This window comes from Mustela lutreola, chromosome 10 (assembly GCF_030435805.1).
Source record: "Mustela lutreola isolate mMusLut2 chromosome 10, mMusLut2.pri, whole genome shotgun sequence".
NCBI classification, from domain to species: domain Eukaryota; kingdom Metazoa; phylum Chordata; class Mammalia; order Carnivora; family Mustelidae; genus Mustela; species Mustela lutreola.
In genome coordinates this window covers 13,328,607-13,340,483 of record NC_081299.1, presented here as the reverse complement: position 1 = coordinate 13,340,483, position 11,877 = coordinate 13,328,607, and positions in this window count along the sequence as shown.

Genomic DNA, 11,877 nt, shown 5'->3' with positions numbered 1-11,877 from the left:
TTCTGTTCAGGCTCTCGGTGGTTTGGGGGATGCGAGGGCAACAACCTTCTTCACTCAGTCTACCTACCCAAACGCTAATCTCTTCTGGAAACACCCTCACAGACACACCCAGAAGTAATGTTTCACTAGTTATCTGGAAATCCCTTAGCCCAGTCAAGCTGGCACAGAAATTAGCCATCACATTGGGCTCTTTTGCTTTCAAAATCTCCCTGAAAATCTTTGCTTTTCAAAGTTTCCATGGGCAGCCCTCCAACCACGTCCGCCACCTGGACATCAGTGAAGTGATGGGTTGTTGCTGCCCTTGCTGGGAGAAACCCGAACACCGCCGGACACAAAGGTCACAAATTCACTCCTCCTAACCTCAGCAGCACTTTTTCCTGAGTAAACACTAGCCAAGTTGTTACCTGCCTTGGGTCATTTCCAGTGCTTTGTTAGCAAAATAATTTTGTCATGTTTTATACTTATTTTGTATGGAGGAGAATCTCACGCTGATATTAGAAATCTTGCTCATTGCATTTTTTCAGGATTTTATTTTGTTATACAACTAAAGCAAGTTCATCATAAATAATTTAAAAATAAGATAATATCTCGATCGCTCATAATCTACTAACAAGAGATAATTGCTGTTAACATTGTAGATACATCCTTTTATATATAATTAAGGATATACATTAAATAATTAAAAATGGGATAATTTGATGTATACTATCTTATTGTGTTAAAACACCCATGACATAAAATTCACCGTTTTAACCATTTTAAGTATACAGCTCTGTGGCACGAAGTACATTCACATCATTGTGCAATCACCACTGTTGTCCATTTCCAGAACATTTCCATCTTCCCGACTGGAACTGTGTACCCACTAGACACTTTCCTCTCTCTCAGCCTCTGGCAATCCCCATCCTCCTTTCTGACTCTATGAATCTGACCACACTAGGTACCTCATGTAAGTGGAATTATGCAATTATTTGTCTTTTTGTGACTGGCATATTTCACTGAGCATAATATCCTCAAGTTTCATTCGTATTGTACCATGTGGGAAACTTCACAATTAGGTCTGAATTATATTCCATTGTATGCATATACTATATTTTGCATACCCATATTGGGTCATTTCTCATTGGGGTTATTTCCACCTTCCTGCTCTTGTGAATAATGCTGCTATGAACATAGGCATGCATAGATCTGTTCCAATTCTTTTGGGTACATGCCCCAATGCAGAATTTCTGGATCACAGGGTAATTCCATTGAATTGTTTTAAGGAAAAGCTTCAGTATTTCGCACAGCAGCTGCACCAGCAATGCACAAAGGGGTCCAATCTCAGCAATCCTCACCAACACCTGTTATGTTTGGTTTTTTGATGATAGCAATGTTAGTCGGTATGCAGCGGTATCTAATATGGTTTTGATTTCATTTCCCTGTTGATTAGCAATGTGGAGGATCTTTTCATGTGCTTGTTAGCCATTTTTAATATCTTCTTTGGAGAAATGTCTGCTCATTTTGCCCATTTTAAAATCAGGTTATTTGTTTTTATGTTGTTGAGTCATAGGAGTTCTTTATATATTCTGGGTATTAATCCCTTATCAAATACATAATTTTAAAATATTTTCTCCCTTTGTATGTATTGTGTTTTCAATCTGTCAAAGGTGTCTTTTGATGCACAAGTTTTAAATTTTGCCAAAGTGCCAATAATCTATTCTTTATTTTGTTGCTTTTGCTTTTGGTGTCACGTCCAAGAAATCAGTCCCGAATCCAATGTTGTGAAGACTTTCCCCTATGTTTTCTTCTAAGGGTGTTATCATTTTGGCTCTTCATTTAGGTCTTTGACCCATTTTTCAGTTAGTTTTTGCATGTGGTGTTAAGTAAGGGTTCAATTATATTATTATTCTTTTTTTGCATGTGAATATCCAGTTTCCCCAAAGCCATTTGCTGAAAAACCTATACATTTCCTATTGAATAGTCTTGGCACTTTTGTTGAATATTATTTGACTGTATTAGTGAGGGTTTATTTCTGGGCTCTCTTTCTCTTACCTTGGTCTATATGTCAGTCTTTATACCAGTATCATATTATTTTGATTACCACTGCTTTTTTAAAAGATTTAAATTATTTGACAGAGAAAGACACAGTGAGAGAGAGAACACAAGCAGGGGAAGTGGGAGAGGGAGAAGCAGGCTTTCAGCCGAGTAGGGAGCCTGGTGTGGGGCTCGATCCCAGGAGCCTGGGATCATGACCTGAGCTGAAGGCAGATGCTTAATGACTGAGCCGCACAGGGGCCCCTACCATTGCTTTGTGGTACATTTTGAAATGAGGATATGTGAGAATTGCAACTTTGTACTTCTTTTTCAAGATTGTTTAGCTATTCAGGTCCCTTGAAATTTTGCATAAGAGGATTTTTCTTTTTCTTTTTTTAAATTGAGGGATAATAAACTGACACAAAACATTGTATCAGTTTTAAGCATACCACATGATCCAGTGGTTGTACATATTGCAAAATGATCACCACAGTAAGTCTAGTTAACATTTGTCACCATACGTACTTAAACACTTTTTTAAATGATGAGGACTTTTAAGATCTATTCTCTTAGCAACTTTCAATGCATTTTTTAAAGACTTTTATTATTTATTTGATAGATGCAGAGAGCACAAGCAGGGGGAGCAGCAGGGAGAGGGAGATGAAGAGGGAGAGGGAGAAGCAGGCTCCCCACCAAGCAGACAACCCAGCTTGGAACTTGATCCCAGGACCGTGGGACCATAACCTGAACTGAAGACAGATGCTTAATCAACTGAGCCACCCAGGTGCCCTTTTTTTCTAAATGCATTCTTTTTTTTTTTTTTTTTTTTGTTTTTTAAAGATTTTTCTTAGCAACTTTCAAATATGCAGTATATAGGATGGATTTTCTATTTCTGTGAAAATGTAACTGGAATTTTGATAAAGATTCCATTGACCTGTAGATGATATACACTACTTTTAAACTATCTTTTTTCACAAAATATTATGAATATATGAACAGTATATCATAAAATCTTTTTTATTATAAAGATTTATAAAATATTTTATTTTTTATAAAATCTTTATTACAAATGAAATAGTAATTCATTTGTAATGGCTGCATGATATTTGTAATGACTGCATAATACTCCAATGTGTGGCTATATTATAATTTATTTTATCATACCCTATTGTTCAGCATTTTGGTTTTTTCCCATTGTTGATATTATAAAAAATGCATGATGACTAGCCTTGTACCATTATCTGTTCACATATGGCCTTTTTCTGGGGGTGGGGTGTCATCACTGAGTTTTATTTTTTTGAAATTTTTATAGACTTTATTTATTTATTTGAGAGAGAGAGAGAGCACAAAGGGAGAGGGAAAAGCCGACTCTCTACTGGGCAGAGAGCCAGATGTGGGGCTTGATCCCAGGACCCTGAGATCATGACCTGAGGGGAAAGCAGATGCTTAACCGACTGAGCCACCCAGGTGCTGAGTTTCTTGGTTTTTTTTTGTTTTGTTTTTCCCAGGTGCTGAGTTTTTTTTTTTTTAAACGATTTTATTTATTTATTTGACAGAGAGAGACAACTAGGCAGAGAGGCAGGCAGAGAGTGAGAGGAAGAAGCAGGCTCCCCACAGAGCAGAGAACCTGATGTGGGGCTCTATCCCAGGACCCTGGGACCATGACCTGAGCCGAAGGCAGAGGCTTTAACCCACTGAGCCACCCAGGCGCCCCACCAGGTGCTGAGTTTTAATGATAGAGAGAACATTGATATGAAAAGGAGCTTTAAAACTGTTTTGTTATATCTCCTCCATTTTACAAACGGAAAACCGAAAGGTCCCCCAGCGTGAGCGATTTGTGAATGGGTCACCGAGCTGCGAGCTGCGACTGCGTTTGAATCGTAGCTCCACTGCCAGGTGGATTTATTCACACGACTACCTTAACCTCCCTTCTCGGGGAAAGCGGCAGTAACAGAACTCAGTTTGTAGGGCAAATGGGGCAGCTCTGAATCCAGCACAAAACAGACATTCCGTGAATACTTCTCCCTCTCACTGGCTTGCAGGGAGCTAGATAGAACCCAGGGTCTTTCCTAACCTAATCTTCCTTCCGCAGTCAGAAGCCTGAGATGCTTTCTGGTTCCACAGTGTCGCTTGAAGGGAAAGGAAAAGTCCTTTTCTCCTTTTCCTATCTAACCCCAACCCTGACTACTTTAATGAAGTCATCACGATTTATATTGATCCCGTACCTTATTTTATGTATTATATTTTATTTGTATTGACTTATATTCTGTGTGATATAAAATGAAGGTTCATATTCATAATCTGCCAGGCACTATTTGAGCACTTTTAAAATTTTATTTATTTATTTATTTATTTTACAAGATTTTATTTATTCATTTGACAGACAGAGGTCACAAGTAGGCAGAGAGAGAGAGGAGGAAGCAGGCTCCCCATGGAGCAGAGAGCCCGTTGTGGGGCTCGATCCCAAGACCCTGGGATCATGACCTGAGCCAAAGGCAGAGGCTTCAACCCACTGAGCCACCCAGGTGCCCCATGAGCACTTTTTTAAAAAAAGATTTTATTTATTTATTTGACAGAGATCACAAGCAGGCAGAGAGGCAGGCAGAGAGAGGGGGGGGGGAAGCAGGCTCCCCACTGAGCAAAGAGCCCGATGTGGGGCTCCATCCCAGGACCCTGAGATCATGACCAGAGCTGAAGGCAGAGGCTTAACCCACTGAGCCACCCAGGCACCCTGAGTGTTAATTCACTTAATACCTTGTAGCTGAGAAAGTGAAATCAGCTGGGCCCGGATCTGCGGCCATCTGTCCGTCTGGATCGGCGGACAGGGAGAAGGTCGGCTGCCAAGAACCAGGAAAGGATATTCTCCCGCAGCAGGACAATGTGCTGCCGCAAAATGTAGAAACGACTCATGTCTTTCAGGGTCTCGCCGAGGAACCGCTAAGATCACAGACTCCCTGGAACTTTGCTGCTTGAACTTTTGTCAGCAGGAATTTGGGGGAAGAATGGAAGGTAAGCATGAAACGCCCCCACCTTTGCCCTGAAGATCTAAGTCACTTTGACACAGAAAAGCAACCTCATTTCCAACCCGAGCGTGGGGGTTCAGACAAGGGGTTTCTGAACACGCCACCCCACCTCTGTCCTCATCTTGTCGTTTCTAAGGAGACGGGACTCTGGGTCCGCTTGCAGTCCAGACTCCGTGTCGATCTCTTTCCACACGGTCCCACTTTGCCTTGAGGTGCAAACGCTGCTTCGTTTAAATTCCACTCTTCTCCCAAGTTCTACGGTAACTGTTTCTGCTTCTGTTCGGTCCCTTGGGTGTGTGTTCTTCCTCCTTGCAACGGATTGATAAATCTGACTTTGCCAGACTACGGCTTGTTTTTGGTCTTAGCTCGATTGGGCTGGGGTGCACTTTTTAAGCCTCAACTCCGAGGCTGTGCTCGAAAAACGAAAAACACAGGCTGCATGTCACCCCTGGACCAAGCCTTCTCAAACTTGAGCATCCCTCCGAATCCCCCAGAGAGCTCGGTTGGGCACACATCGGTGGCCCCCACCTCCCAGAGTTTCTGTTTCAGGAGGTTGGGATGGGGACCCTAGAGGCTGGAGGCTGATGCTGTGGATTCCAAGGGACCACAATTTGGAAACAGCGACCTAACTAACCCGCAACACCTTCACCCTGTGGAGTTGCTAGGACTAAGTGAGACGTGTGAAGAGCTTAGTTCAGGATTTGACCTAGAGCAAGTACACAATAAATGTGAGCTATTAACTATTATTTTTGAATGAACCACTCAGATTTTCCAGTAATCCATGCACCCATCTGTTGTTTCTTCCAATCCACTGACAAGTTCACTCTTGTGGTCCTCTAGGAGCTTAGGATCGGGGCAGCGGAGTGGGGGGGGGGGTGGATAGATATCTAATTAATTGCAACACAAGGCAGAATGAAATAAGCTCCTTGCACAAGTGTTGAAAACACAAACTCAGCATCGTATTATAAATATGTAATTTTGTATATTTTCCCCCACCAACTCTTCTTTTCCCCATGTCATGATTATAAAAACTTCTGAACCAGAAACATTAGACTGTGTCTTTGCTGAATTCTCTGTAACCATTCTATTGTTGAATTCTCTGTAATCATTCTAGTGTTGGACGTTTAATTTCTTCCAGTCGTTACTAAGATAAAGATCTCTCCTGTCAAGATCTCTGTATCTAAACTATGTTAAGGCCACAGATGACTTCTTTAGGAAAAAGACCTAAAATGGGGCAAGCGAATGGGTCCATAGGCATGAACTTTTAGGACTTCCCCGATAGCTATTGTCAAATTTCTGTCCATCTTGGAACAGGAGGGTTGCTGGAACGAGCTTCCGGATGGCAACATCTGTGCCCCTTTCAGCAGATATCTGTGATTTCTAAGCACCAGGCAAAGATGACGGAGGTTCTTGCAGTGGATTTGGTTTTGCCTTTCGCTGCTTCTTGCTGTGGCTGTGTGCGCGTGTTGGCCAGATATCCCCGGGCATCTGGCCGCCATTTTCTTCCTTGGTTAGAGGGCAGTCTCGGGCCAGTGTTTGCAGTGCTGTAAGGAACTTAGTTAGCTTCTACTCCCAGTGCCTGATGGTGCATGAATTGCTTTATGGGTTTCAGTGAAACATAAAGCTAATGGGAGTGAAATCATTTCCTGGTGACCTTTATTTAAACCAGAGCTTGGCTGAAGTTTGAATAAACTGAGGCAGGAAGTGGTTAAGTTTATGATCAGCTCTCATTCAAAATAAATAGCTCTTCAAAGGGAATAGCCACCTCCGCCACCATGACCAAGAACAAACGAACTGGCCTGGCCTGTGTGTATAGAAGTGGGCATCAGACATCACCTGTTCAGTCCTGCCCTGGCTTCTAAGGACATGGGCAAACCCCACAGGAGAAACCTCCCCAGATGTGGGCTGTGGGCATCCCACATTTGTCTCTGCACCCCCGAGGGCTGCCCTAGGCACTGGGCTCTTTGCATGCCTCATCTTACTCAATACCCACACCGATTGGTGGCCCATTTCACAGCCAAGAATACTGAGACTCAGAGTAGAGCGGGAACTTGCCCAAATGACAAAACAGGAGAACAAGGTTTGGAAGCCAGGTGACCTGAGTCCAGAGGGTCATCTCTGGACTATGTGCCCAGCCCAGAGTCTTTTCCAACTGCTGATTGCTTCTATCAGGCTTGAAGCCGTCGCCTGTGTACCTGTCCTGACTCATTGTTATCTCAGAACTTGGATGCTTGACTCGCTATTCTCTGCGTAACCCAGGCTAAGCTCGGGGCTGGGCACAGTGAGGGTGCTCAGAGATGCTTGCGTCTGTCTGCTTTGTTTTCCCTTCCTTCTGCCATCTCTCTGCCTCTAGAAGGAATGATATTGGGTGACCCAGCTTGTTTCAAGAAAATATACTGAGGAGGCAGAAATGTCTTCTCTCTACCTCTGTAGTTCAGCGCTTTTTAGAGAGAGACCTGAGTTATCTACATCACCCTCCCCGTAAAACCACCACGATCTTCAAGACCGCAATAAAAGTTCTAGATAGTTCAACGTTTAATATTCATGAAGTGGATCGAACAATTTCATCCCCAGCCTCCCTGTGCCACACGCCAGGCTGGGAACGCCAGGGGGAAGCGGATGGCCTTGGCTGTCTTGGCGATCCTCCCTGGGTCAAGATGACAAGCACTAAGCATCAAAACCTGCCCAGTGATGGGTTACCATTTGGTGGATTGTTAGTATTATTAGTAAATAAAATGGTAAGATATTTAAAGCATATAATGTGGTGAATGGATATATATAGGATTCCTCCCACCCAGGTAATTAACACTTCCATCACTCACGTGTGTGTGTGTGTGTGTGTGTGTGTGTGTGTGTGTGTATTGTGAGAACATGTAAGTTCTACTCTCTTAGCGAATCTCATCTATATGATCCATTGTTATCAACTCCCTTCACCATGTGGGACAGACCTCCTTCTTCTTAGAGCTCAGCATATGTACCGTTTTACCAGCCTCTTTCTATTTCCCTCACCCCTTGAGCACCTGGCAACTACCTTTCTCCTCTCTGTTCTCTGAGCTTGACATTTTGTTTTTAGACTTCTCGTACAAGGGATAGCAGGCAATACCCCCTCTCCTTGTCTGTCTGGCTTCACTTAGCGTAATGGCCTCAAGCTCCCTCCGTGTGGCAAATGGTGGGCTTTCCTTCTTTCTCGTTGCACGGACATATGTACGCTGTATCTTCTTATCTACTCACCTGTTGACAGACACTTGGGTTGTCTCCACGTCTTGATTCCTGTGAACAAGGCTGCGATAAACCCAGGAGAGCTTTCTTGGAGATCCTGTTTTTATTTCCTGTGGGTAAACACCCGGGAGTGGAGCTGCTGGACTGGAGGGTAGTTCTATCTCTACCATTGTGAAACACCTCCCTCTGTCTTCCATAATGGCTGCACCGATGTGCATCTCCACCAACGCAGTGCAAGGGGTTTTCTTTCTGCACATTCTGGCTGATGCTTGTCATCGCTTGTCTTTTTGATAGCGGCCATCCGACAGGTGCGAGGTGGCAGCTCAGGGTGGTTCTGATTTGCATTTCCCTGATGAGGAGTGAGGCCAAGCACCTTTTCATGGACCTGCTGGCCATCTGTATGTCTTCTTTGGGAAAACGGCAAACCAGTTCCTCTGCCCATTTTTTTCATTGGATTGTTTGGGGATTTTCTTTTTTTTAAAGGGAGATTTTAAAAAAATGATTTTATTTATTTATTTGACAGACGGAGATCACAAGTAGGCAGAGAGTCAGGCAGAGAGAGAGTGGGAAGCAGGCTCCCCGCTGAGCAGAGAGCCTGATGCGGGGCTCTATCCCAGGACCCTGAGATCATGACCTGAGCCGAAGACACTTTAACCCACTGAGCCACCCAGGCGCCCCTGTTTGGGGATTTTTGGCTATTCAGTTGTGTGAGTTCTTTGTACATTTTAGATACTGACCTCTCGTCAGGCGTATGACTCACACGTAGTTCCTCTTGCTCCGTGGCTTTGCCTGTCATTTGGCTGGTGGTTGCTTTTGCTCTGGAGAACCCTTTTAATTTGATATTGTCCCACCTGTTTATTCTTGTTTCTGCTGCCTTTGCTTTTTGGCGTCAAATTAAAAAAAAATAATTGCCGGGACACCTGGGTGGCTCAGTCTGCCTTCGGCTCAGGTCATGATCCCAGGGTCCTGGGATTGAGCCCTGCATTGGGTTCCCTGCTCGGCGGGAAGCCTGCTTCTCCCTCTCCCTCTCCCCCTGATTGTGTTCCCTCTCTCTCTCTCTGTCAAATAAATAAAATAAAATAAAATAAAAATCATTGCCAAGACCAATGTCAAGGAGTTTACCCCCTTCTGTTTCCTCCAAGCAGCATATTTATAAGACAAGTATTGCCAGGATACTGGAGGTGACTTTTCTTCTGCTCTCAGGATGAAATCAGGGGAACCATCGCCAGTGCGTGGTCTACTTTGGGCAACCACCCAAGGATCCCTCCGCCCCTCCTTAGCCACCACCCAGTGGCCCCCCTGTAGGCTGTGTCCCGCGGAAGGCAGGTGCCGAGTTCAGCTGGGCTCCTACTGGAAATCTGCTGTTCTACACACTGGGTGGAGGTTCTCTATCACGAAATCAAATCACGATAGTGTTCTTTAGAACCACAGAAAAATTAAAGTAAGGGAAAGAGTATTTTCAGCTACAAGGTTCTCCCTACCTATGGCCTTTCGTCCACACCAATCAATTCAAGGCGGCATCAGGTTTCGCCCCAAATTAGTTTGATCTGTTGATATTTCATAGTGTTCTCTGCAAGGCCACTTGAAGACGTGGGGGGAGCTGCTGGCTTGGACCGTCAGAGCTAGAATCTGCCCTCGGGGGCTGCAGGCTCTGTCCTGATTCCTGCCTTCCCCTGCCCAGTGCTGTGTTGTCTGAGTGTCCCCCCCCCCCCCCCCCCCCCGCCCCGTGCTCAAGGCACGCTGCCCTTCTCCTACGGAACAGGCCGGGGTTCTGCTTCTCTGCAAGGGGCTCGCTCACAGCTTCTCGCTGCGGGGCGTATCTCCCATCTCCCACTCCGTTGTTGCTGCCTTGGGAGGTCTTCCCCGTCCTGCTCCTGCCCACCCCAGGCTGGCTCCAGCCCCCATCACGGGCTCTTAGAGTGCCATAGAGCTTGGCGCTAATCATGGCTGCATTTTAATATTCGTTTATGGAATTGTGTGATTCCTCTGTGTGTGTGTGTGTGTGTGCATGTGTGTGTGCATGTGTGTCTGATTCCTTACCACAATCTCAGTTGTGCCCAGCACAGTGCCTGACACATAGAAAGCCCTTGATGTGTATCTGTTGGTTGAAGGATTGTGTAGTGCTGGCTATTTTTTTTTTTTTTTTAAGAATCCCAGTCGTAGTGACATATTTCACAAACGGAGAAACCGAGGTCCAGAGATGGGACTTGCATTGGCCGACGACCTGCAGCTGGAAGGGGGCGGAGCTGGGCTTTGAACCCGGACCTCTGACTCAGCCCGGCGCCCTTTGTCCTCTTGCAGGCTGCCAGCTTCCCCCGAGGTCTGGCGGGTCAAACAGAAATAAAAAGTTCAGAGGAAATTTACCGCAAGGCAGTGTTTACCAGCGGTGAGTTCGCCCCAGGGCGGTGAGAGACTTTGCAGAATAGAACCGAGAAGAAAATACCTTTGCCATGAATGAGCTGGACTGCTGGGCCCTGGCTGACTCACAAGAAGTTTTCACTTTATAAGGACTTTCTTGGGGTCCCCTGGGCGTGCCTTTGGCCCTGCGTCCAGGTCTGGGAGAGGGTAGGTGGGGTGAGAGCAGGTTGCGCGGCTCCCGGCCCGCAGGCCCGGCTCGGCCAGCTCTGTATGCAGGGGCCCGTCCCTCCCTCCTCTGTCTGGAACCCGTCTCTCCGGCCTGGTGTGTAAACGCGCTCGCGTGAACAGCACCCACTCAGTAGGTCCAACTGCCAGCTGCTCCTCGGGCGTCTGGACCCCGCAGAACCCTGCCCGGGGGCCCGGGAGTCCCGAGGGCTCAACCGTGCTCCATTCACCACTGGCCCATCTATCTGTTTGTCCTTCTTTTGGGCCACTCCTCTCCCCTTCTGTGTCTTTTGTCCTTGAAGTTACTGAAGGGGCATGGCCAGGGCTGTCTGCAGGAATGTGGAAATTCACGCCAAAAGCTGTTTCTCCCCCAACCCTGCACCCGTGGAGCTGTGTTCTTGGCGGAAGGAGGGTAGGGTTGTTCTTACTGTTCCCTTGATACTGTGGTCCCCGGGAGCAGCACTTCCTGCCCCTGCCTGGCCGCCTCCCCCCAGGGCACCCACACTGACCCCGTCTTCCCTCCTCTTCTTGCAAACAATCTCTCCCGCCTGAGAGCTGCTCGGGGAAAATCCACGCTTGTGCCCCGGGCTGACCTCCAGGCAGCCCCTGGCTGTGTTCTCAGCCAGGCAGAGAGAACTGTGGAGACCCCCAGTCACTCCCATGCAGCCCTCATACTCCTCACAGCCTGGGAGTTTGGGTCCTCAGCGTCCCCCATTTCAGAGATGGAGAGGCTGAGGCTCAGAGAGGTAGGAATCTGCCAGGATCTCACAGCTGGAGGGACAGAGGTGACCCGGAAATGGTCCCTCCCTCCTGGTCCGTGGACACCTCCATTCCCTTGAACCCCAACCCGCCGCGGGGGTTCACATCTGGGATCAGGTGGAGCAGGACCTGCAGGAAGAAAGTTAGGAAGGCACGAAGGCCATCTCCGGGATTCTTGGCACCTGCCCGCTGATAAAAATCACTGGGGGGTGATGTCACACATCGGTTACCCATTGATTGGCATGTGTTTCTGCTTGTTCAGCTCGGTAGGAATTGG